The sequence below is a fragment of the Dermacentor silvarum genome, chromosome 10, assembly GCF_013339745.2.
Source record: "Dermacentor silvarum isolate Dsil-2018 chromosome 10, BIME_Dsil_1.4, whole genome shotgun sequence".
Taxonomy (NCBI): Eukaryota; Metazoa; Arthropoda; class Arachnida; order Ixodida; family Ixodidae; genus Dermacentor; species Dermacentor silvarum.
This window is the reverse complement of record NC_051163.1, coordinates 91,555,725-91,581,106: the sequence shown is the minus strand read 5'-3', so window position 1 is coordinate 91,581,106 and position 25,382 is coordinate 91,555,725. Positions and strand designations below refer to the sequence as shown.

Below are 25,382 nucleotides of genomic sequence, written 5' to 3'. Positions count from 1 at the left end.
CAGAAAGAAGACGAAGAATCATGTCTGAGACGGCTGTCCTGAAAATTAACCAGGAGTAAGCACTGCATAATGTAGCATTAAAAAAACATTTGTGTGCAGAATAAAGAAAATATAGGTGTTCAATGGCACAGTTGCCGTCAAAAGTTTACGCGGCCGAGGTTCTACGTATAAGTTCATTTTCAACGCAGCTACGTGCGCAGCCAGTAAAATTATGCAAAACTTTTGTTTACTCTAGACCAGTATACGCAGTAAATCCGAATACCACGATGCATGCCTAAGGTGTAGAAATATAAATATGTTTTCAGCTTCCGGCATCCGAAAGCTTTTGACGCTGACTATACGTTCCGAAGGCGAGGCTGCTTTTTAGCTTATAGGTGATGGCAAGCGCCGAGCTCTTGATGATGGAATAGTGGAACGTAGAATTGTAGAACTTGTGCAAGGTCAGGCGACTTCACGACGCAAACCAAGCGATAGGAACTCAGTATTTTTTTAATAACACTGATGATAAATGAATAGTCAGAGTAAATTAATGGTACTGTCCGATTCTGGACAGACTCGAGTAATGCATACGTTCTATATCACTGAAGGTTCCATACTAATTCGCTACTGCGCATTCCCATTCAAATTTTGGCCTGTCTTACGCCTACGGAGTCTTTAGCAATGAGAAGAGGTAGGCAATTCCTTTTTGGATGTAGTCGAGGCCATGGTAGATGTGATTAGTAAAGCGGTATATGTGAGTAGGCTGCCTGGGATGATTACATGAAGTACGCCAACATACCTACGTTAAGTAACGGTGAAAATTACAGTCCTTTATTGTATGTGTACATACGTATATATATATATATATATATATATATATATATATATATATATCAAGTTTATCTGAGAGTGTTTCTGCTAAAACGTTAAATTTATATCAGGATTGATTAGCTTTTGTTAAGCTGTTGGGACAAAAACCGTGTACGAAGTTCTATTGTGGTTTAAATTACAACGTTATCAGCGCTTTCAAACGAAAGTGACTATACAAGTCCATCTTTCTCGGGCGTACATTTAACTTAGGTACCATCGCCTGACTCATGCCCTTTATAATGGTAAATCTGCCCCGATGACGTAAGTTACGTTGGGGAACAAAAATAAATACCCTTTCTAAAGAATGAACCATCACAGCTTCCCGACAAAGCGCGGTACGTTGGCGCAAGTCGTCATTTGTGATCAGGATAAGAACGACAGCCCGTCGTTAAAGATGGCTTTTCACTCCCCAGTCTTTATATTTTTATCAAGGACGCAACTAACCCGCAGAAAGGTAATCCCGACCTTGGCATGATGCTTGCGACCTTTCTGGTTCCGGACAAGCGCGTTCTTTGGGTAAATCTGAGGCGCTTGGCATAGAAAGGCTTAAACCTTTAAACAGCGAAAGGCTTTTACGGTCACTTCGGTAGCTGCACGGAAAGCGCGGACAATCAGTCCACTTTCAGCACACGCGCTCTGATCCAAGACACATATTTGTGAGAAAGGGGCTCCTATACTACCCTTAGCGAGAAATGTATCCACAAGTTACACCTCATTATCCCGATGTATTTATGAGCCGCACTCTGCTGCCTGTTCTCCGTATTATGACAAAAATATAGTTTCTGCAGTGTCAGTACCTAAACGTAAAACAGAAAATTGAAGTCATCACATCAACTCTCATATATCATAAATTGCAAGAAACTGTACTGAAACTGTACTTCATAATACTCGCAATGCAAACTTTGATGCATGTGAATCATTTCAATTTCCTATCTGTTCCAGGGCAGAAATATACTCTTCAGATGATATACACAGTTTATTTAGCAAAATTTGATAAGAATTTTGTCCTTTAACATGTGCTCCTATTCGTCATGCACATTTCTCTCTATCAAATATATGGTCTAAACATCACTAAGTCGAATCGTGAATCATTTAAAACTTAAACTGGCTTCTCCACATGTACGGGAAATGCCGTAGGCATTTGAGAATTTAATTATACACAATCATTTGTTTGCATAAGCTTCCTGACTATAGACATGTAATGAAAAGCTCGAATGTATTGCACGGCTTTGAATTTTCGCAGCAAATTCATCCACTGCACTTATAAAACAATGCACTTTTTTTTAGTGAATGAGTCCAAAAATACATATCAACTTATTTAACATAGCGACATAAGTTTCAAGAGCTCGTTGATTAGCTTGTCATTTGAGCAAAGAAGACGAGAGACGTTCGTGCACAGAAAAAATAAGAGGCTAAGAGCGACAACTGTTGTTATTTCAGAAGGAAAAACTGAGTTTAGCTATGCAGTGTTAAACTATGTAGCTTTAAATAACGCGCATATTTTATAGGTCGCCGGACAGGGATCTTTAGAGATAGCTGGGAGAGGCCTTCGTCCTGCCAAGGGCATAAAAATAGGCTGATAATGGTGATGATGATGATGAAACATTGCAGGAGGTGATCGACCCTCATGCAAGAAATATTTTTCACAGTTTAATAATTTATTTATGTGCGCCGTGAGCACTCGAAGGCACTACGGAAGGGAGTGGGTTTAGCAGGCTAAACAGATAACGCAATAATAAAATGTAACTTTCTATTCATATAGTTTTAGCTGGTGGTAAGTGGAAAAAAAAACTTCAGTGCCCACCAGGAAGGCAGCTTTACAATTATACCATATTACTTAACATTTCAAAGAATTATAAGCATAAGTAATTAACAAATAATTAACTTTCGTTTATTAGTACTCTATAGGATTTCTTTGGGGCGGCGATTCCATTCAAGGGCGGTGCGAGGCCAGAAAGAGCTTAAACAAGTTAATGTGGCTAAATCTGATACGTATTTTGTACAGCTTATCATTACGATGCTATATATGTTGTGACGGGGATACAGTCGGACCCGGATATATCAAACCAACTTATAACGAATTATTCTGTATATCGAACAGCTGTAAAATCCCTTTGAAAATCCTATCGCTGGTGCACGCGTATATCGAACGCCCGTTCATCAGCACATTCGATATATCGGACGCGGCGCCAGGAAGAAGACCTCATAGTGCAATTATTTGTGCACTTTGAGGTGTTCTGGCACCTGGGAGAAGAGAATGTGCAGTCAGGTTGAGCCCCGTGTAGCTGTTCGTCTAGCCCGCATGCTACCTCGAACGTCAACATTTCTTCTATCCGATTTTAGAGGCATCGTCGTGTGGGTTGAGTGCCTATTCGTGAGTTAATTTTCCGCAAGCGATGACAGCTGCAAGTGTAAAGAAAACAGCCAGCTTGGACTTTGCAATGAAGTTGAAAGTGATCCAGCAATATTTTTTTGCGGGTAAATAAAGTGTGCTTGCTTTTTTTCCCCCGAGTTGCGTGCAGTAAGTTAGCGGCTCTCGGACGCACCAATCGGTAAGCCACCGTTTGCAAGGGCCTAATATTTTATATATCGAATTACCTATAAACGAATTTTTGTGATACCCTTCAGATTTGATACATTCGCATTCTACTGTATTACTTCAGGGGTTACAAATTCAAGTTTAGTTTTATTTGAGGTTAGAGTAGCTATTCGATCATAAGTTGAACATATAAAACGAGTGGAGTAATTTTGCGTTCTAGTGAGGTAATAAATATAATAGAATTTCACACGTTGGATACATACAAAAATTTTCCTCCTATTAGCGTTTTCAATAGTAGTAACTTGAGAGAGGATGGTGGCATATTATAAATCTAGCGGAGCAAATAACCCAACGTTCGATCCGCATTGCTACTAATGTCGATATATCAGGTGAGTTTAGCGGCAATAGGTTGACCAGGTAAGATTAACGGTATAATGAACACGTAAATACCTTTATGAATATACAGCCTCGAACTCCATGTTGTTAAGTAAGTACGTCGAATAGCTGTTTTGAAGGGGAGTTGCTCCGTGTTGGGACCGATTTTTGTTTCTTTTTTAATTTGAAAACATTGTATGCCCCATTACGCGAAAATCCGACGTTGTAGTGGGCGGCATGACCAAATGACGGTACCAAAAATGGCTGACGGCAAAGAGTGAAAAAAACGCGTCAAAAATGCTCGAATTGGCGACAAATCTAGCAGGGAGGTTCCTGTAAACAGCGTCACCAAGCTGCGATTCTTCCAGCCAGCACCGCCGTGGTCATCAACGCCCCCCTTGCTCACTTTGGCAGCGGCGGCGGCAGAAAGCGCACGCATCAAAACGCTCTTTTTCTACTCGTTGCAGGTTGGTCTTTTTAACTTGTCCTAGTCCTCTCAGGCGTACTTTAATCTGCTGCCGCTCCCTGCCAAAGTGCTGCATGCTTGACTGTTGTGGTGGTGTCCGTTTTTGAGCTTGAAAATGTCGGTATCTGATAAGTGCATGAAAACTGTGTCTGACAGCCGCCTTGTCATGAAATGCTCGGTATGCGATAAATCGTATCACCTTGGGCAAATGTTCAGGTGTTACGGAAGCGGCGGCTAAGAATAAGACAGAAGCATTCTTTGCCACGTGGAACTGTCCTCAGTGTTACTCATCCCGTTTGAGAGGCTCAGGCAACGACCGAACTGACGGTGACATTTTTGCAGTGCTAATTGCTATCCAAGCTAACTACAGAAGATGGAAAGCCTCCCAGAGAAAGTAGACAACATTGAGAAGTCGATTACGTTGATGTCGGACAAGTATGATGAGGTGTTGAATGTCATGTCGCGACATGACAGCATAACTGAAAGAGCTGCGGAAACGCGTTGAGGCTGTTGAATCCCGCAGTGACACTGAGGAAGTTGAAGTCCTGAAAAGGACTGTTAATGACTTGGAGTATAGAAGCCGCAGGCAAAATATAGTTATTCATGGCGTCACAGAATCCCAAAATGAGGACTTGCTTTGCAAAGTCAATGAGGTTGCCCAGTCTGTTGGCCTACCGGACCTACTTCCAAGTGATGTTTCCGCTATGCACAGACTTCCCTGTATACCAAACAAAACCCCAGCTATCATAGTACGCTTTGTTCGCCAGGATATGCGAGACAATTGGCTGCAGAAAAATAAGGACCTAAGAAAACTGAAATCTAAAGTAGCAGTAACAGAAAACCTGACTCTGTTAAACCGGCAGCTACTGCAAACTGCCAAAAAATGGGTGGAGCATTCTGGGTATCAGTATGTGTGGTGTCGAAATGGCAAGGTTCTAGTGAGAAAGAAAACTGGAGAAACTGCACATCTGATTCAAAGCAATGAGGACTTGAGAACGCTAGCCGAGTAAAGTGCTCCCTTTAGAAATGGCTTGTAAGAGTATGACTGAGATAAACTTCACGCCTGACGACCTAAACAAGCTATTGGCTGGTGGTTCTGACTGCTTATCTTTGCTGAATATAAATGCCCAGTCAATCCGTGGAAAACTTGATATTTTTCACGTGTTCCTACAAAAATTCACATTTGACTTCACGGGAATTATGTTAACAGAAACGTGCATTTCTAATGACTCTGAGTGTTTTAGTTTGCCTGGTTATAGTTCATTTTTTCTCAATCGTGTAAATAGACGTGGAGGTGGTGTGTGTTTGTTCGCAACAGTTTGCACTGCGAATATGTTGATCGATTCAATATTCTTACTGCTGATTATGAGGGGTTGTGTTTGTCAAATAACAAATTCCTATTCATTGTGGTGTATCGTCCGCCGCAAGGTTGTGTCCAATCATTTTTTCATTATCTAGAGGAAATTTTTCAGTTTGCGAATGTTAATAATTACCATGTACTACTCGGTGGTGACTTTAATATCGATATTAAGGAGACGTGAAATAGAACTAATGAATTATTTGTTCTTCTTGAATCGTATCTTCTGACTAATGTAGTGAATGTTCCCACCCGTGTCACACCTACATCAGAAACAGTTCTTGATCTTCTGATCACTAATATGGCAACTGAAGTTTTGTCCACCGGTGTTTTAAACTATGCATTAAGTGACCACCTTCCTGTGTTTTTAGTGTGTAAAGTTCCTGCTTTAAACACATAGTGCAAAAAAAACATCCTTTATGACGACACAGCTTATCAACTCTGAATCACTTGGGTCATTTAGGGCTGCCATCATAGATAAAAACTGGGAGCCAGTACTCGAGCAAACAGAAGTAGGTGAGGCGTTTAACACATTCCTGGATATATTCATTTCTGTATGTCGAGATAAGATTCCCTACAAATGTGCCAAACCTCCCGAAAAAAGCTAGGAAGCCCTGGATGACACCAGCCATCCTTCATATGATCTCTTATAAAAATAAACTATTTCAGAAATTTTTACAAAGCCGTGATCCAGGTGACTTTGCAGCCTTCAAAGCGTACCGCAATAAGGTGACTTCTGCCTTGAGAAAGGTTAAGGATGATTACCATATCTGTATGTTCAATGCCACATCCGACCAAAGTCAAGTCTAGGCTAAGCTTAATCGCCTACTTCATAAAACTTCGAATAAAACACCTGAAGCTCTCGAAATCGACGGAACTCAGTATAGCGGTGCTCATTTAGCCGACAAATTTAATGATTATTTTACTACATTAGTTAACTGTTCACATGATCCTAGTGCGCTACATTATATTAACAATCACGTGTGCGACTCCATCGTATTATTGCCTACAAGCAATGAAGAAGTACTCACAGTATTTAAGAATATGAAAAAAAAGCAGGAGCGAAGATGTATTTGGCTTAAAATTGTTACCGGTTCTTCATGTACTTGATGTCATATCCACAATTCTAACTCATATATTTAATTTGTCACTTAGCTCCGGAGTTTTTGCATCAGCGATGAAAAAAGCGAAAGTTATTGTTATTTATAAAAGTGGTCCTAAAAACGTGCTCAGCAATTACAGGCCAGTGTCGATCCTTCCGATCTTTTACAAAGGGCTGGGGAAGATAATTTTCATTCGCCTCAACAGTTTTTTAAAAAGAAACAATGTTATATCATCTAAGCAGTTCGGCTTTAGCGAAAACTTATCAACAGAAATAGCCCTACTTAAACAGATGGAATTAATATTAAATTATATTGAACGCAAAGTACTTACCCTTGGTGTATTCGTAGACTTCTCGAAAGCCTTCGACCGGATACATCACATCACTCTGATTAAGAAGCTCTCAATGTATGGTGTCCACGACGTAACGCTTAATCTACTTTCCAGCTACTTGACTGATCGCACTCAGTCAGTTCACCTAGGAAATTTTCGCTCCCAGTGGAAATCAATTAGCCACGGGGTCCCACAAGGAAGCATACTTTGGCCCTTACTGTTTAATATCTACATAAATGATTTGGTCGAAATAAATAATGAGGCTGATTATATTGTTTTCGCTGATGACACAAGCATATTTCTTTCAGGACCGGATGCAGGTTATTTAATTCGTAAGGGTAATGATGTACTTGCAAAACTTCACGCGTGGTCGAGAAGAAATGCATTAGCAATTAACACAGTAAAATCTAAAGCCGTTATATTCAGACCAAAAAATATGCACTTTATGACTGACCTCAGCTTAACCCTTGGTGAAAACGCTATAGCAATAGTGAGTACCGTGAAAACACTAGGTGTTTACTTTAATGAATTCATGTTGTGGAACAATGACGTTGATTTGATAACCACCAAGCTAGCTCGAGTTGTAGGACTATTAAGAAAATTTCAACAGACATTAACAATTAAAGTAAAGATGATAATATATCATGCTCTTTTCACATCGCATATTAACTACTGTCATTTAGTGTGGGGAACCACTACCATTACTTGTAAAAACAAACTTCTAATATTGCAGAAAGCTGCGATGAGAGCTATACTGAATGTACCTTTTACATCACATGTAAGTTCCCTATTTCAAAATACCGCATTATGGAAGTAAAAAAAATATATGAATTCCGTATTCTTAAGTCCTATAAAATGCAGGTAAAACAAAACAATATGTTGCTTAGACATCGCAAACTTACATGAAAATCCCGAAAATTACCCAACACGATGTCATGAACACTGGCACGTTCCACACCCGCGCACAAATTATGAATTCCAAACACTCAGTTATGTATTACCATATATTTTAAATAAGTTAAAATTACGCAGGGAAAATATAACCACTTCTTCTTATTCTTTTAAAAGCATACGAGAACTTTTTTTTTCTGATACAATATAATATTGTTAGAGAAATTGCGCAAATATCAAATGTCTCGTATGGTTGTATTTCTACTTTTGTTGCCGCACTGTACTGCTTTATTCAGTTTTTTTTTTCTTTTTTTGACGACATTGTAATTATTTGCTGTATACCAATGTACTCGGTGCTTTCTGCCCTGCACTGCCAAACACAATAGGGATATGGGAGCTTTGTCAAGCTACTTTTTAGCGGCTTTTACTCCCATACACCTCAAACATGTTGTATGTAAACATGTTCGAAATAAATTCAATTCAATTTAGAAAAAAGTAAATTATACTCTTTAAAAATACAGAAATTTTTATCTGGTAAGCAATCGAACCCGGGCCTCCGCGGCGTGAGTCGAGCACGCTCCCCCGACGCCACAGCGGCTCTTTTTTTCTTCTTTATTGCATGGCAATATGAGAAGTTATATGCGGCTCCACGGATGTGATTCACTAAAACTGCGCCTAGTCAACACCACCAAGATAATTAATCTAGTTGGTATTGGCATAGTGCGTGCGTCATTGCCCACGTCACGTCGAAGCCATCTGGCTGACTAAAGGTGTGATCTACTGCGTGCGTCGTTAGGCACATGACAGCGCAGCCATTGGGTATAGAAGGTGGTGTCAGGTCATGAGAGTATAAAATGACTAAATGAAATAAAATGTATTAATGTCCAATTAAACGCCGCGGAACGGTCCTTCGAGTTATGAACTCGTGGGCAAGCGATTGCGTTCATTCGCTTGGCGCTAGAACACGGGGAAGAGCTTGCGCGGACACGGAACGTGCGGAAAAAACATTTCACCAAACGGACTATATCGCTTTCTTACCCCCCTCGTAAGCACCCTTAAAGGGCTCTGCCAAATTCTTTGTTTTGTTTTTATTAACAATGTATGGGATGTTATCGAAACAGAGACAGCATTTCTGTGGATGAGTGTGTACTGTGCGCAAGAGCATCTAATGAGGCAGTGTTTTTATTGGCGGCCGACTGAAGGGGAGATGCTCCCCAGAAACATTTCTTTTTAACTAATGATGCTGAACCACTGCCTTGATGTTCACGGCCAAACTCAAGAGAGAGTTTTGCCGTGAACATCAAGGCAGTGGTTTTGGCGCGTGCAGTCGGAGCTGGACACAATCAACTTGTGCGATTTTGTGCCATTCTTGGTTTGCCAAAACCGATGCACCATAAATCGTTCACCGGCCATAACCAACCAAAAAACAAAAAAACCTGCAAGTGGTTGTGATGCTTGAGTCCCTTATAAATACCTTTCGTATACTCTTAAGCTGCATACTCCGTCGGCGCGAAGTGCTGTGCAAGTACTGGATGCTCTCAATCCAGTGCTTGCAAGTCACGAGTAAGCCCCATGGCTCACCCACAGCTCCTAGTCGCGCAACGACCACTGGCCCTTGGTTCATGTCAGATGTCTTCAACGCACATCAGAAGGTATGGTGGGACTTGACTCTGGCGCCATGGTGCTTCGCTGCACACACAATGCTCACTCTCTTCCTCTTTTCCTCTTTTTATTCCCCCTTTCCCTTACCCCTTGTCAAGGGTAGCAAACCGGACATTCGTCTGGTTGACCTCCCTGCCTTTCCTCTCTCTCTTGTCCTGACTGACGTGTGTGCTCCGCCGTTAGCGTCGTCTGCCGGAGCTGCACGCCGCGACGAATATGTCGACGAGACAACGGACGTGAAACACGCAGCATTGTTGCAACGCAACTCCAAAAATGACGCGAGTCCTTTCCGCTTTTTGGGTAACTCGCGGATGGAGAGTTCGCACCGTCCGCATGCTGGACATGCCGCGGCACTCATCAGTATGTTCACGACGCTGATCTCGCAGATAAAGGTGCTCGCCATCTCTTCGCCGCTCCTATCTCCATTCTCGAAGATCCTTAGCTTTTTCTCCAATGTGCTGACGAATTTGTCTACGCTGTCGATGAATCTTGATCGCCGGGCCGGCTCCGAACCGTCGGAAGCGTCGTCGTCACCGAGGTTAGGCTTCGCTGCTGCGGACGTCTCCGTTGCAAGCCGCTTGAACTTGCGACGGGTTGATTTGAACTTGTGCTTTGTCCGATACTTTCGAGATGGAAAATCACGTTCTTTCGTGGCATCCATCAAAATGAGAAGCAGAAAATGCGTGAAAGCCTGGGAACATGTTGAGACAGCTGTGCATCGCAAGAAGAGCAGACGACTTGAAGACGACCTGTAGTCGTGTTGCGCACTGGCAGCCGATTGCGTGGCCGGAATCACACCACGGGATTTAAATATTCACTGAAAGCACTTGGATATCGCGGAGAAATGGTGTTTTTCAATTATTATCATTATTACTTCCCGGGGAAATTATGATGCGGGAAAGCTGCTCTTGGAGAGAAAAAGCTTAGGCCCACCTTGCACCAGCCCAATGGCGTGCGACACCGCGGTTTGACGCATCACGCGCTTAAAAATGTGTCATATCTGTGCCCTTTCTTGCCACCTCGAGTGCTTTAACCGAGTTTATTAAACTTTTCCCGGTCATTTCTGGCTCTGATTTCTTTATATGTGAAATAGGAGAGATCAATGTTGCTGAAACAACCAAAAACACAAAACCTATATCTCTAAAGAAATTCCCCGTTCTTCGACCCGCGTCTCCCCTGAAACGCGTATAAATATGGTGTGTCACTAATAGCCTGCCCCTAAACATAAATAACTATGTAGACATTAGCTTCACCAGAAAAATATAACAAAATCAGATGTAAGTGTTTGTTAAGTGGCCAAAAAATAATTCATCAGTGAAATATTTAGGCCTTATGCTGTCAGGATGGTTCTTCGTAATAACATGTTAATACCTGTAATTAGAAATGCAGGGAGTGCCCTTCACATCTTGCAACAACGTTTAAAACATGTACGTATTAACGTAAAAGAATCAGCGTATCAAACACGTTTTACTAATGTTTAAGTAGGCATGCCCTGTATGGGATCCGTTTTCTGATGTGCATATTAATGCATCATTGGCTGCGCGTTAAAGAAACCCAGGTGGTCTAAATTAATCCGGAGTCCTCCCCCCCCCCCCCCTACGGCGTGCCTCACATTCAGATCGTGGTTCTGGCACGTATAAAACCCAAGAATAAATTGTTTTTGCATATTAATGCACTTGCAAATATCCAATTCGTCGCGACACTGTTCGTCCTGGGAAATACAACCGCTTTCTATGTGTAAGAGGGGAAAAGAACTTGACTGGATCCTTTTGGCTTGAACAGGGAAGCAGGTTACGCCGCGGCCAGCCATGTCATCTCACCTTTGAATCTCATATAGCCATTCAGATGTACAGTGGTGGAACTCGAGCTAATAATTTAGGCGCGAATGTAAATTTAAATACGCTGGTCTACTGGCTTTCAGGAATACCAGAATACAGGGCCACTAGAAGCTTTTTGCATTAAAAAGAAATTGGTGACCCGCAAGGCTAACGGTCATCCTATTTTCACACGGAACATGCTATTTTTATTGCTTTATTCGGCTTCATTTTAATGTCAGTTTTTCAGCCGACAATTTAGGCATTCTTGTTTGGAAATATATCCAAATTTGGACTGTCTCAGTCAAACTTGTAAATTTGTTTCAATACAGTGCAGGCAACGTAGGTATTTTTTTCTCTGTCAGAATAAAACATGGCCTGCTTGTTTATTCACGTAAATTCGCAGACAACGCACCTAGTGCTACAAAAACATATGCAAGGCTGCGAATGCGAGGGTTGAGCCATTTAACGAGTGGAAGCAGCATTCAAAATAAAAATTTACTCAGACAATACAATGTTCTGCATTTCTGTTTTGTTTTTCACACCCATCTCACCAATGTTGAGAAATTTTGCAGCATCCGCATGAATTTAAAGCATTTATCTAAGAACAATGGACACTTGAAAACCCCAATTTAATTATATGGGCTAATTGTGCAACAAACTACGGCAGAATAGTCAACTCGCTTGAAAATATTACGAAGAAAAATAATGAAACCAGTAGTGAGTTGGCCTATGCCTTAACACACAAAAACATTGTAAATGAACTTTTCAGAATTTATTTGCTACAACTTTATGTAAGTACTCTAAGAACTTCTTGAAACATTTAATTTTTGTTTTCCATTAAAATGATCACGCTGGAAATCTACATATTTTTGTGCAGCAACAAAATATTGCAGCCTACTCTGCCTCTAGGCACGTCTTGCGCTCTAGAAAAATGTAACGAGCTGTACCAAAACTAACCTCCTTGACTCCCGTTAAGGATAGCTTGGATAGTGAGATCAATCCCATAGTTTCCAATTTCTTTAGCGCGATTGCAATGAATATATTGTTCTAACTACTTGTCAGTTTGATTCGACTTTTTGATGTCTAGCAACTCTTTGCCTTTCGTTTGCTTTTTGTCTTTCGCCGCTATTTCCACCCATCCAAATGCGCATTCCCTTGTTAATAGGTGGCGCCGCTGTCGAAATCACACCGCTACCTCCATCAAACTTCAGGTCATGCGTCACACGCCTGAGCACGATCATCACTAGGAATTCGAGGCTGTTAATAAGCTGGGAACAACGTGGACCAGAATTTCTTAGGGTCGCAAAGACGAAATAATTCCGGCAGATCACATGTTAAGATGACTATCGAAGTTAATGCGATTAACATTCACACAATGTAGCGAACAAGAAGCGACACACCGTGTTAGCTAGGACACCTTTGTTTAGAATCCGTAGTGTTTCTCCTGATGTTTCAAGTAATTCGTCTATATGCGGCTATACACTGTCTCCCTGATTGACCCGCTTTGTTATGACCATCACTCGCGAAGTCTATCTCACGACGGTAGGACGAGGACCGCAGGCTGACGGCGCATGCAGTGACGACGATGGAATTATGAAGAATGAATGATGTCGATAGAATTAGGAAGGCATATAAGGACGACGGCATAACGACGATTGGATGATTCTGAAGTGATGGCGATAAATAATTGCGACGCAATTACAATACCATGACGACTGTTGCCTTATGTTGATTGATTGACGATAGCACAATAATAGCGGAATGAAATAGCAATTATGCTGATGGAACGTAAGGTGGTATGACGGCCACAGTATTTAGTAATTGTTAGCCAACCATACACGCTTCTGAATAACATCCCTGCCTTCTCCCTCTCCTTTCTCCTCTTCCTTCCCAAGCCGCTTTACAAACATGTCCTCTGCCTTTGAACCCAGTACGCCGGTGCTCTAGCTCATTAGGCCACGATCACATGCTTACAAACATATCTTACCAACAAGTCTATTATTCAAGCTCGAACTTAAAGGGAACATTGAGCTTGGGGGCTGCTATCGAAATACATGGGAAATCGGCAATCGTTTCTCAGAGCAACCACTGCACCAAATCTGATGAGTTATGTTGAATTTAGAAACAAAAGTTAAAGTGTAGTGATTTCAGAAAGGCATATTTTATTTGGGCTGTCTACATTTTATACGTAAAATTTTAAAGAATTGCAAAATTTCGAAAAAGAAAACTTGACGTACAGACCTCTGTACCTCAGCAACTAAAACAATATCGGAATTCTGTAAACTGCACCCAATAATACATCCAAAGCGGTAGCAATCATATATCTTGCACCACCCTGAAATACACCACTAAGTTGTGAATCTTGCATTTTCAAAACCCTTCGAAACATAACAAATTCGCATAAGTTTTAAGGTATAGCAAAAAAATTTCTCTTTGGATGCTCCAACGGGTGCAGTTTATACAAATGCCATACTTGTTTTTCATGGCTGAGTTGCTGATTTGTAAACTTCATGTTTCTTTTCTTGTTTCCAAGTTTACCAACATCCTGCAATTCTTCTAAAACATTACACTAGCTAAACGAAAGCTTCATTTGCTGCAGTCTCTGCAATTTAGCTTTCACTCTTAAATTCATCAAATTTCATTCAAATTGGTTCAGCGGTTTTCTCATAAAAACATTCCTGCGTTTTACGTGTATTTGAGTACCCGGCATCGAAGACACGCCCAAGCCAAAGCTTCCTCTTGAACAATGGATCACGCCAGTTCTATAGGAAATCCATGAAATAGAACCCTGACGTATACGCAAGATCGTGGTCACAGTGGTGCACAAATAAAAAGTCCACTCAAGAAACAAACTATTCAGCGGAAGCTTCGCGGTAGCCCTTATCTGGGCCACACATCTCTCCGGAATGCGGGACGGAATGCGGATGGTCAGGTGTCCAGCAAAACCGTCGATTCATTGTCAGTAGAGCAAATAGCTGGCCGTCTTCGAGATAACGCTGATATACAAGGACACTCGTTTCCAAGTGCCGAGCTGAAGCGACAGTCTTGTGTGCTTCTTTTTATTGTGTTTTCTTCAGTTGTGCGTCATGGAACACATCACAGCGGGAATTTCGAATTCTTTAAGGTCGATACGCCACGTGGTGGCAGAAAAAGGAAACTGAACAAAATGTCTCAAATTCCTGGCTATGCTTGCGCATGCTGAAGTCATTTTTAGGGTCCCAACAGCCCACCGCACCAACAATGATAGCGTCAATAGTCTCTCGCTAGTACCGCTGTACCAGATGTTCTCACACCGGCTCGTATTTGGTGACATTGGCGCTGCAGGCGTCCAATGCGTCCGGTCGTTTATCAAAAAGAAAAAATACATCGATGACAACCGCCTCTTCTCCGCGCGCTATGACGAGCTCTGGTCGGAACTTAGCCCAAAAGGCCGACCCGCGTCGTTCATGTCTACGTTCGCACCGACCTCTCTTTGTCGGCTTTCCAAGCGATTGCGTATCTTGTTTTCTTTCCTTCCGCTCTCCCGTGGTGGCGGTGCCATCGAAACTCCACGCGTGTCTAGTTTCTCCGGCATCGCGGGGCGGCAGTTGCAAGCTCGTCTCTGTTCCTGCCGTTGCTCTTCTTAGGCACTTTGCGCCTCGGTAGTCCGGGCTATACGTGAATATGATGGAATCAATAGAATAACAACAGATGTTATGGGAGAATGTGTGTAGGTACATATCGTCACGATAACCACCGATCAAGACAAATGCGTTCGTACCTTTCTTCCAAATTTGACGTCACCTCTGTGTCGTGTGCTAAACAGCTTTGCTGGTCATCGACCTTTACAGAGTGCAATGGCTGATTTTTAACCTTTTGTTTTTGCCATTGGGAGTTTTCAACAGTGCACCGGGAATGAAGAAGCGATAGGGCTATCGCAACCGTCCGTCGGTCGCATCATTGCAGCCGTCGCAAAGGCCATTACGGTAGTAGGTAAAGAAAAAAATTTACTGCCATTCCACTCTGTCAAGGTGGATGACCAGTGAAGCTGTGTATGTGATGATTGACCGTTGCTCCGCTGAAACGTTCAAAGTTCGCGGGATCGGGGTCGCATGGACTGTACGCATTTCTTTCTGCCTCGCGGTCCCAGCAGGCAGCACGCTGACTTAGCGTCCGCGGCCCGCTCATCTCGGCGGTCTCTTTCCGCAGCCGCCGTGCTCGTTCCCTGTTCTGTTCACGCCGTCGTTCGTGATATGTACGCTGTTCTTGTTCAGACCGTACAACACGCGGTATACCGATTACACAGTCAGAGCAGAACTGAGTAAAAAAGCCTACATAGAGCACGACGTCAGGCGACAGAAGACACTCAGATTAGTAGGCACTAGTTTGAATACGCGAGATGGCGTACACGTGTATGGTGCGAACGTGGCCGACTTTGGTCATGTTGCGAACATGGTCGACGTTGGTCAAAGTATAGTAGCTCTTCTTATCAGCTTAATATCCTATACAAGCTCTAGTTGGACCAAAGACATTAAATTTATTTTTGCAAGTTGGCGGAGTGCTTGAAGCCTGCTGCACCACCCCCGCGGGGCGGCCAGGTATAGCACTATTATCAGGATCGGCAAACGTAATTTGCCTACGGACATAGATGTCCTGAAAACTAGCCGTATATTGCTTCGCTGTAAAAGGATGAATGACATTCCCTTCCACCGCGCAGGAGAAAACTGCATTCAAAGAAGGCTTTCTGGACCGCCCAAGATTCTCGAAGTGTGGGATGTGTGGACGGAACTGTTATAGCGATCGTCCGCCATAAGAAACTCAGCTCCGGCGAAAGCAAATTGTAATGGAGCCGCAAAAGTTACAACGGCTTTCCGCCTGGACGCCACTCGTTGACTGATGTACTCGCGATGCTAGGTTCCACTCTTTCTCCGAGTGACGTAAGAGCAAGAACGAACCCGCTGTGGGGTCAAGCAGTACCGTTTCCTCGTCTTCTCACTTCGTCTTTTCTATCTTTCGCCCTCCCCCAATGTATGCGAGCTGCGAGCGAAGTGGGGCAAGGCTGCCATTCACTTATTTCGTGACTGCGTCGGTTCTACCCATTCAATGCCTCCTCTTCTTAGCTGCGCTCTACCCTTCTATCCACCTCCCCTCTGTTGTTAAATGAAATATAACTATGGGGTTTTGCGTGCCAAAACCACCATCTGATTATGAGGCACGCTGTAATGGTGGACTCCGGAATAATTTGGCTCACCTCGGGTTCTTTCACGTGCACCTAAATCTAAGTATACGGGTGTTTTCTGCATTGCGCCTCCATCGAAATGCGGCCGCCGCTGCCAGGATTCGATCCGGCGACCTCGTGCTCAGCAACCCATCACCATAACGAGCTCTGTTGTTAGTACAAAGGTAAGCGTTGCAGTTTTAGAATGCTTTTGCTGGATGTCACGGATAATTACAGTTGCAGAGAGAATACGCCAAGGAAGCTCCATAGGGAATTGGGATGACGCGAGCGATGCAAAGTTCCAAGCGAGTTTCTTTCCTCGTCTTAGTTCTCTGCCACGCTCCTGCCATGTTTATGCACCATCTAAATCATCTGCCGACGCGGCATGCATGACAGCAGCAGCATCAGCGGCGGTGGCGTGAAGTTTGTTGAAGCTATCAATTCGTGATTTTGCAGTAGTCAATTTTGAGTCAAGTAATAATAGTGCAGCATAGTAAAATTGTTAACTCAACTAATGTAGCTGTTTACGCTTCTTGGTAAAACGCACTGGTGAAGTACAGCGCAGATGTACAAAAGGACAGAAGAAACAAGGCAACACCCAAGCGTTCAGTCCATGTGAGCGGAGTCTAGCTGCGAACAGATACTGCAACCGCAAGAAGTCTTCCGCGCTTCCGCGACGTCGCACGCATTGTATGAAATAGAATATAGTACTTCAGCAAGATTATGCTGATAATCACCTCGAAATGGTGTGAGAGTTTGCTTGTACAGTTTTTCCGTCTTTGAAGTATAAGTTGCTCAGAATGCTATACATCTGTCAACAAATTAATAGACCTTTACATTTTATGTATAGGTTTATAATTTATTTAACTATAATTTATTAAATTGGTATTTTAGTAAACCTATACAACGATTTATGTCAACGAATGCTTAAACCTATATACATTTTGAATTTTAAATAAAGAAATCGTTAGATCGACTTCAAAATCTATGAGAATTCTTTCAGCACACTAACACTTTGCTTTCTTTTAGATTTGAAGGCAGGGTCTTCCCGGGCGAGCTACCACCACATTTCCCCATCGCGTATGTGTGTTTACAAATTTGGTACCTGGCTTCTTTCTTTGGCCGATTCGGAAAATAGTTTAGTTTAAAAATGTAACAAATGGGACGATGATGAGTAATGCCGATGAGTTATATGGTATTGTGAGAGCATCGCTGTATAAGATGGACAAAACTGCGGTTGCATGCACGCGGAAGGTTAGAGGGTCTGCAAAGACGCGGAGTGTGTTTGGATGCAAAAAAAAAAAACATTGATGCGAACGAGACGGTCGCCAACGCTTGACTCAATCGGATCGGTGGTGAAGCCAGGATGATGATGATGATTGAACTTTATTGCGAGTCGACTAAATTCTTTGGTCTCTTTTCTTGCGTCTGGCCTCCTCGAGAAAGTCCAGTAAGCCATATGACCTGGAGGGGTATTCTGTAACTGACCACCCAGCGGACATGTCTACTACAACGAAGCTGTCTATGGCTAGGTTTCCGTGTTTTTTTCGTGTCCGTCAGCAAATCTGCGTAAGCAAAAAGTCAGCTACTGAATTTAATCCAAAATCGCTTCATTCTGTGGCAAAGCTTAGACGTCTCATCTCTTGGATATGTATTTGCAGTAGATACGTCACCAACAGGCTCAATTTTCAAGATCAGTCAACACTCAGGTAGATGATAAGGGTTTCTGAAAAATTTGCCGCTGTACGACCCGCGTCGTTCATGTGTACGCTCTTGCTGACCCATCTTGTCGTCGTTCGAAACGTTCCCGGCGTGGAGGCCCCGTAGCGCGTGTCTAGTCTCCTCCGGCTCCCCAAGGCGCCGGCAGTCTTCCACGCGACGTATGCCACCGATAAAGACCGCCCATAAAAATAAAAGTGAGTGTGTGCACTTCGGGGTGGCCGTCCTCACCGCTCAAGAGAAATAAAATTTGCTCATACCTTTGACATATATTCTGTGTCACCTCTATGTCATCTGCTAAACTGCTTGGCTGGTTATTCATCTTCACAGCAGTGGAATATTGCGTGACTTTTTTGTTTGACTGCAGCAGAATTTATGATTGGCTGCAAGCGCCTCTGTCCTTCTCAGCCGTACCCCAACTTAGCCAATCAAAACTTAAGCATCAGACGAAATGGACATGTTCGCTAGGTGGATACTTACAGAAAACCCCTTCACGGGTATGTGTGCTTCGAAACTGAGATTCTAGCTCTTTCATGCGTCGATTACCAGGATAGTTCATTTTAAAACTGTGACAAAACTGATGATGGTGATGATGATGAGAGTGATGAGTTACAGGTAATCCTGAGAGCCACGCTGATGATGCTGACGTTGATTTTAATGATGATGGTAGTAATGGCAATGGCGATGATTCTGATAACGATAACTGATTACAAAAAGTTGGAAGTCATTTCAAACACTAGCGGACGTCGATGACACGTTGTCATTCCGCGAGTGCCTCGCAGCATACTATACGCTGCATACACACCTTTCTCACTCTCATTTCACCCAGGAAGACGTTATCTTCAACGTCTTCGAGTAGACGTTGAATCGCCTTCCGACCTTTAAGGGCGAATCTCTTTAGGGTGTGGGTCTGTCCCTCCTCTGTAGTAGTAGTAGTACTAGAAGTAGTAGTAGTAGTAGTAGTAGTAGTAGTAGTCGTAGTAGGTAGCCACGTCTACTTTTATGAAAAAAAAAACGTTGTCGCAGTTTCACCTGAAAGGCGAAGCATCAATTGCGATAGCAAATTTGTAGAGAGCTATACGGAGTAATGATATTAGCTTTATCAGCTGTATAAACTTGGACATGCAGCAGCACCGGCAACACGCAGAACTGTTGTCGACGCCGCTGGCGTTTTTCCCGCGTTCGCTCAAAATGCGTGCGGCGTTGGTGACTGTTGCCGGAGCCTCTGATATAAATAGGCACTTGGTGCCGCAGCTAAACGTGGCTACCTACTACTACTACATACTACAGAGGAGGGACAGACCCACACCCTAAGGAGCTTCGCCCCTAAAAAAAAAAAAAAAATTCGGAAAGTTGTGTCCGTAGCGCGGAATCGAACCAGAGACCCCTCGCGTCCGAACGCGCGGCGCTAGCCACTACGCCACGAAGCGCATATGGACACACGCACCACGATGACAATAAATACCCAACATTAACGAAAGACTGCGCGTTTCTAACGCGTTTGTGCTAGCGCGTTACGGCCCGTGTAAGAAGCTGATGTAAGACGCTGTAGCCTCTCCACCTTACCCCCGTATTCATAAACGCTCCTCGACTTGAACTTGACTTACCACCGCCTTGGGCAGCGCGTTCGAAGCGCGTTGAAGGCGGTGGCAAGTCAAGTTCAAGTCGAGGAGCGCCTATGAATACGGGGGTTATACTCTCTCAGTAGTCATGTGATGGCGTCGGCAAACGCGGTGCACGTTCCGGCTTGTGGGCATTTGTAAACGGCTGCGTAAGACGCTGTGGCCTCTCCCCCTTACTAGAGAGTACTGCACGTTTCTAACGCGTTTGTGCTAGCGTCCCCTTAAGCGGGATATGGTGCAATTATAATGAAGGGCGCTGTTATAAAATAGGAATGACGTCACATATGGCGCGTGTCATTGGTGGAAGTCAATCGTTCGATTTAGTGCGGCGAGACTGGGCGAATTACACGGAAGATTCACGGTTTACCGATGATTCCCTCCGGAGCTTCGCCCACTCATCATCGTTCACCCCGTGGATATGCGGTGTTTTTTTATATTTATCTTTTGCTCGTTCTTTTACTTTTTCAAAGCTGACTGGGTAATCCTGTTTTATAATTACATTTATGATGTTTTGTTTAACTTTTATGTTTCTTTTTCTTGTTCTTAATACCATTTGGTGCTTAGCTTAGCCACGCCAGTGGGTGTGTCCCATCTTTAGAGGAAATTCTGAGCCGCTATCTTTGCACGAGGACCACGCGCCCGGTCGCATCGGGTTTTCCGTGCCCGCACAAGAAAAAAGGCTCTCCAATCTGCCAGTGTTCCTTTCACTGCAACGTTCCTCGTTTGGGCTGAGTACTATTCAATTTTCTACTTCTTCATTGTTGTTCGTCCTTCCCTCCACGAGTCCTTTTTTCCGCAGGGCCGTTGTGCGCTAGCCAGGTTGGCTTCTGTTGCTTTTCTTCATTCTTTCACGCGGGCGCCATCGCTCTGGCTAGCTTGCGTTCATTTACTTGAGAATTGCCGTTCGAGCTTCGCGATATTTGTATTGATATGTATAACATTTTTTGCGTGCTGACTTCTACTGTATACCCTTAACCTTAATGCCCACTAATTGAAGGGTTATTTCGATGCAGAATCCGAAGACGCCAGAGCTGAATGCTTGCCAAGGTTGCTACTACCACCTCGGGCCCAACGTCACCGAGGGTCACCGATTAGGCACTGGTGGAATTGCGCGCTCTGCGCCAGCCGAGACCTCTACTAAAGCATCCTCGAGTTCCTTATCAGCTGAGAAAGCGGTGAGCCACTTTGCACCGTCATTCTTGGTTCGTGGGAAAGCGCATTTTGCTGTATTGACCGAACTGAGCTGTACAGAGACGCATTTAAAGTGAACAGTAGTAACAATAATAATAAGAAGAGAAACAGTTCCAGTGATATGCTACTTGTTTAGTGGGACAAAGAACGACCAATTTTATCAATTTGTAACAACAAAATTATTATTTATTTTTGTCCGAGAGAATTATAACACTCAAACTTATTTGACAATTTCTATTTCATCTCAAGAGTACGCGAGTTTTGAGAATGTAGGATCTTAGTAGTGGGTTCACTGGTTTTGCTGCGACTCCCGCAGTTGACGTACACTTCCTCACCTACTAAGTTCGCTAGGAGAGTTCTTACAAACTGAGGGAACACAGCAGAAGTGCATGATTTTATTTTTGCTATAGCGCGAGCGAAATGTATAGGTACGCACCTATAATTGCCGCGGAATACTTTGGATGGAGACTGGCTGCATTTCAACTTATCATCCGTCTAAATATTACAATAAGAGGATACAGAATTAGCGATCAAAGGCAAGGCAGACCGAGGGTACGGAGCACGTTTCCTGAAGAGTCGTGAGTAGACTATTAGGGTCACTTCACACGATGTTAATTGAATTATGGGGTTTTACGTGCCAAAACCAGTTCTGATTATGAGGCACGCCGTAGTGGGGGACTCCGGAAATTTGGACCACCTGGGGTTCTTTAACGTGCACCTAAATGTAAGTACACGGGTGTTTTCGCATTTCGCCCCCATCAAAATGCGGCCGCCGTGGCCGGGATTCGATCCCGCGACCTCGTGCTCAGCAGCCCAACACCATAGCCAACACGATGTTATATATATATATATATTGTGAGCGCTAACTGTGCAGTTCATCATCGTCTTCATGTGTATATACCCATCCTCATAATCATCATCATTTTGTCGGGTTGGTGTTCGTGGGCTGTCTCGCGCTGTGTGTCATTAGAAGAGCTCTGCCTTTGTCCCGGGCGTCGTCTCACAAGTGGTGGAGCGTGCGTTGATATACCCGTCCTCTTGCTCTACCGGTCACCCCTGGAGCTCCGCTCTGGTCGGCGATTGTGCACGCCAACACCAGTCATGGCACAAACCACCGCATCCTCCGCTTCTACCACCTCAGCTCCGCCAGCTGGGCCTTTTTGGTCCGTCACCGCACCGCAACGCGACCCTAAGGTCTTTTCTGGCCTTCCCGGCGAGGACGTGGAAGACTGGCTTGATCAGTACGACAGGGTGAGCGCTTGCAACCATTGGGACGAGTCAAACAAGCTCCGCAACGTTGCCTTCTACCTGAGGCAGGTCGCCCAAACTTGATTTTTCAACCATGAGCGTGACTTCCCTGATTGGCCAGCATTTACTGCGCAGCTGCGACAGATATTTGGCACATCTGCTGGGTGCTCCGAAGTAGCGAAACAGAAGCTCGCTACCCGCATCCAGGGGAGCCGAAGAGTCCTATACCTCTTACATTGAAGACGTTCTGACCCTCTGCCGTCGCGCTCAGAGTGACATGCCCGAAGGGGAACGTATCCGCCATATCCTGAAGGGCATCAACTCCGTTGCCTTTAACGCTCTTGTAGTCCAGAGCCCCACTTCGGTTAATGACATCATCACGACATGCCAACGCCTTGCCACGATCTGCGCCTTTCGTCTTCCACGCGCCTCCTGCGACGCTCACCTTACCGACAACGACGAGTTGCGAGTGCTCATCCGCATCAGTGTGCGAGAGGAGCTTCACGGCCATGGCACAGCCAACACCACCATTGCGTCTCTGCGCGCTCCTCCGCCCAATTTGCGCGAGATCATCAAAGAAGAACTGGCATCCATGCCAAGTGTAACACTTGCCCGGTCCCCTGCGCCTGTTTGTGCACCTACTTACGCCGAGATTGCTTCGCGGCCTGCGGTCCCTGTTCCATCTGCACCTGCCACCGTTGTCTGCGACCACCTGGCCTCGATGGCAGCGAAGGCCCCTATGCAACCATACGACTCTACCTGGCGCCCTTCCCGCCCAGTATGTTTCTACTGTGGCATACGTGGTCATATCTCTCGTTTCTGCCGCCGGCGCCAGCATGATGAACGACGTGGCTATTCCGCCTATGAGAGAGACTATGTGCCCAGATCGGACGCCTACGTTCCAGGACCCTATATATCCTCGTCACGTCGCTCGCCCTCACCTCCGTTGTCCCAAGACATGTCCCGGTCTTCTCGCTCACCCCGTCGTCGTTCCTCGTCTCCGTTCCGCCGTACTTCATCGCCCCTGCGCCCTGCCTCCACTTCTTTCGACAACCATGCGGAAAACTAGACGCTGCAGTTTTTGGAGGAGAAACTGCTTGTTTGCGAAATGTCCCAATTCCTCCTGCTCGCCCGACTAATTCACTCGCTGTTTGTGTGGAAGGTGTTTCCGTCGACGCTCTTATTGACACTGGCGCCGCCATTTCTGTTATTCATCGCGCATTATGCTACCGCCTACGAAAAGTGCAAACTCCGTATGTTGGTCCGGTCTTATGTGGCGCCAATGACAGTCCGATTTACCCTACCGGACAGTGTACTCCTCGTGTCCTCATCGACGGAACTCGCCATCATATACAGTTTACTGTGCTTCCGTCGTGCGCTCATCCGATCATCTTAGGCTGGGATTTCTTGTCAGCTGCATCTGCTGTCATTTCGTGCGGACAACCCCAAATACATATTACGGACACCGAGCTCCGTGACGCTGCCGATTCCTCGCCGCCCCACCTTGTCACAGCGGCAGATTTTGTTCTTCCACCCGGCCAAGCCCGCATTCTCACCATTAGATCTAGCGACAATATCGACGGCGACGCAGTGGTTTCCCCTTCTCAGCGCTGCATTTTTCGGGGAATCGCCATCGCTTCTTGTCTAGTGCGTTTCTCACGCGGCTGCGCCAGTCTGACCGCCTACAACACGACGTCAGAGCCACTTCTGCTGCCGGAGGGGTCCACTGTTGCCATGCTTATCGACGCAGCACCAGTATGTGTCGTCACTGCTTCGCCTGCTTCCTCCTTCGCCGAGTGTACGCCCACGGACGGTTCACCCAGTGCTCTCAGGGCCACTGTGAGTTCAGATCTGAGCCCAACTCAGACTGATGCCTTGCTGAGCATCTTAAGGAAACACCAACCTTGCTTTGACGTGTGTTCGGATGGCTTGGGTAAAACAACCGTGGCCGCTCATCACATCGAAACCGATGGATCCCGCGTCATTCGTTGACGCCCTTACCGTGTATCGTCTGCTGAACGGAAAGTTATAGAAGACCAAGTCAACGACATGCTCACACGGAACGTTATAAGGCCTTCAGCAAGCCCTTGGTCGCCTCCAGTTGTCCTAGTTAAAAAAAGGACGGTTCGGTACGCTTTTGCGTCGATTATAGGGCACTAAACAAAATTACCCGTAAGGACGTATATCCTATGCCCCGTATTCACGATGCTTTGGATACCTTACAAGGTGCCGAATACTTTTCGAGCCTCGACTTGCGTTCTGGATACTGGCAGATCCCGATGCATGAGCCCGACAAAGAGAAGACGGCGCTTGCAACACCTGATGGTCTTTTCGAATTCAACGTAATGCCTTTTGGTCTGTGTGATGCGCCTGCCACATTTGAACGAATGATCGACACCGTACTACGCGGCCTCAAATGGAAAACCTGCCTATGTTACCTGGACGACATTGTCATCTTTTCGTCCAGCTTCTCTCAGCACCTAGAACGTTTAGACGACGTTCTCACGTGTCTAGCCAAGGCCGGTCTCCAGCTCAATAGTAAGAAGTGTCGATTTGCGAGCCGCAGCATTAAAGTATTAGGTCACGTGGTCAGCAAGCACGGCATTGAGCCAGATCCCGACAAGGTCGCTGCTGTACAGCATTTCCCAACACCATCTATACCTAAAGACCTTCACAGCTTTCTCGGATTAGCGTCGTACTTCCGCCGCTTTGTCCGTGGCTTCGCGACTATCGCAGCTCCTCTTCATAAACTCCTGAACATGACCACACCCTTTACTTGGATGGATGAATGTGAAGCAGCCTTTCAGACCCTCAAGCGATGCCTCACATCAGGACCAGTGCTTCGTCACTTTGATCCCACAGCCTCTACTATCCTCCACACTGACGCAAGTGGGCATGGAATAGGCGCTGTCCTGCTGCAGCGGAACCACTCGTCTGAAGAGCAAGTCGTGGCCTACGCGAGTCGTACTCTTTCTCCTGCTGAGCTAAACTATGCTATCAACGAACAAGAATGCC

At 44.8% G+C, this 25,382-nt stretch overlaps 1 non-coding gene across 1 annotated transcript; it reads left to right on the top strand.

The window, feature by feature from the left end:
• Positions 1 to 15,812: 15,812 nt before the first annotated feature.
• Positions 15,813 to 16,001, top strand: LOC119432089 (U2 spliceosomal RNA). The gene has a single exon (XR_005188145.1). It is a non-coding gene; the product is annotated as a U2 spliceosomal RNA (small nuclear RNA).
• Positions 16,002 to 25,382: the final 9,381 nt, after the last annotated feature.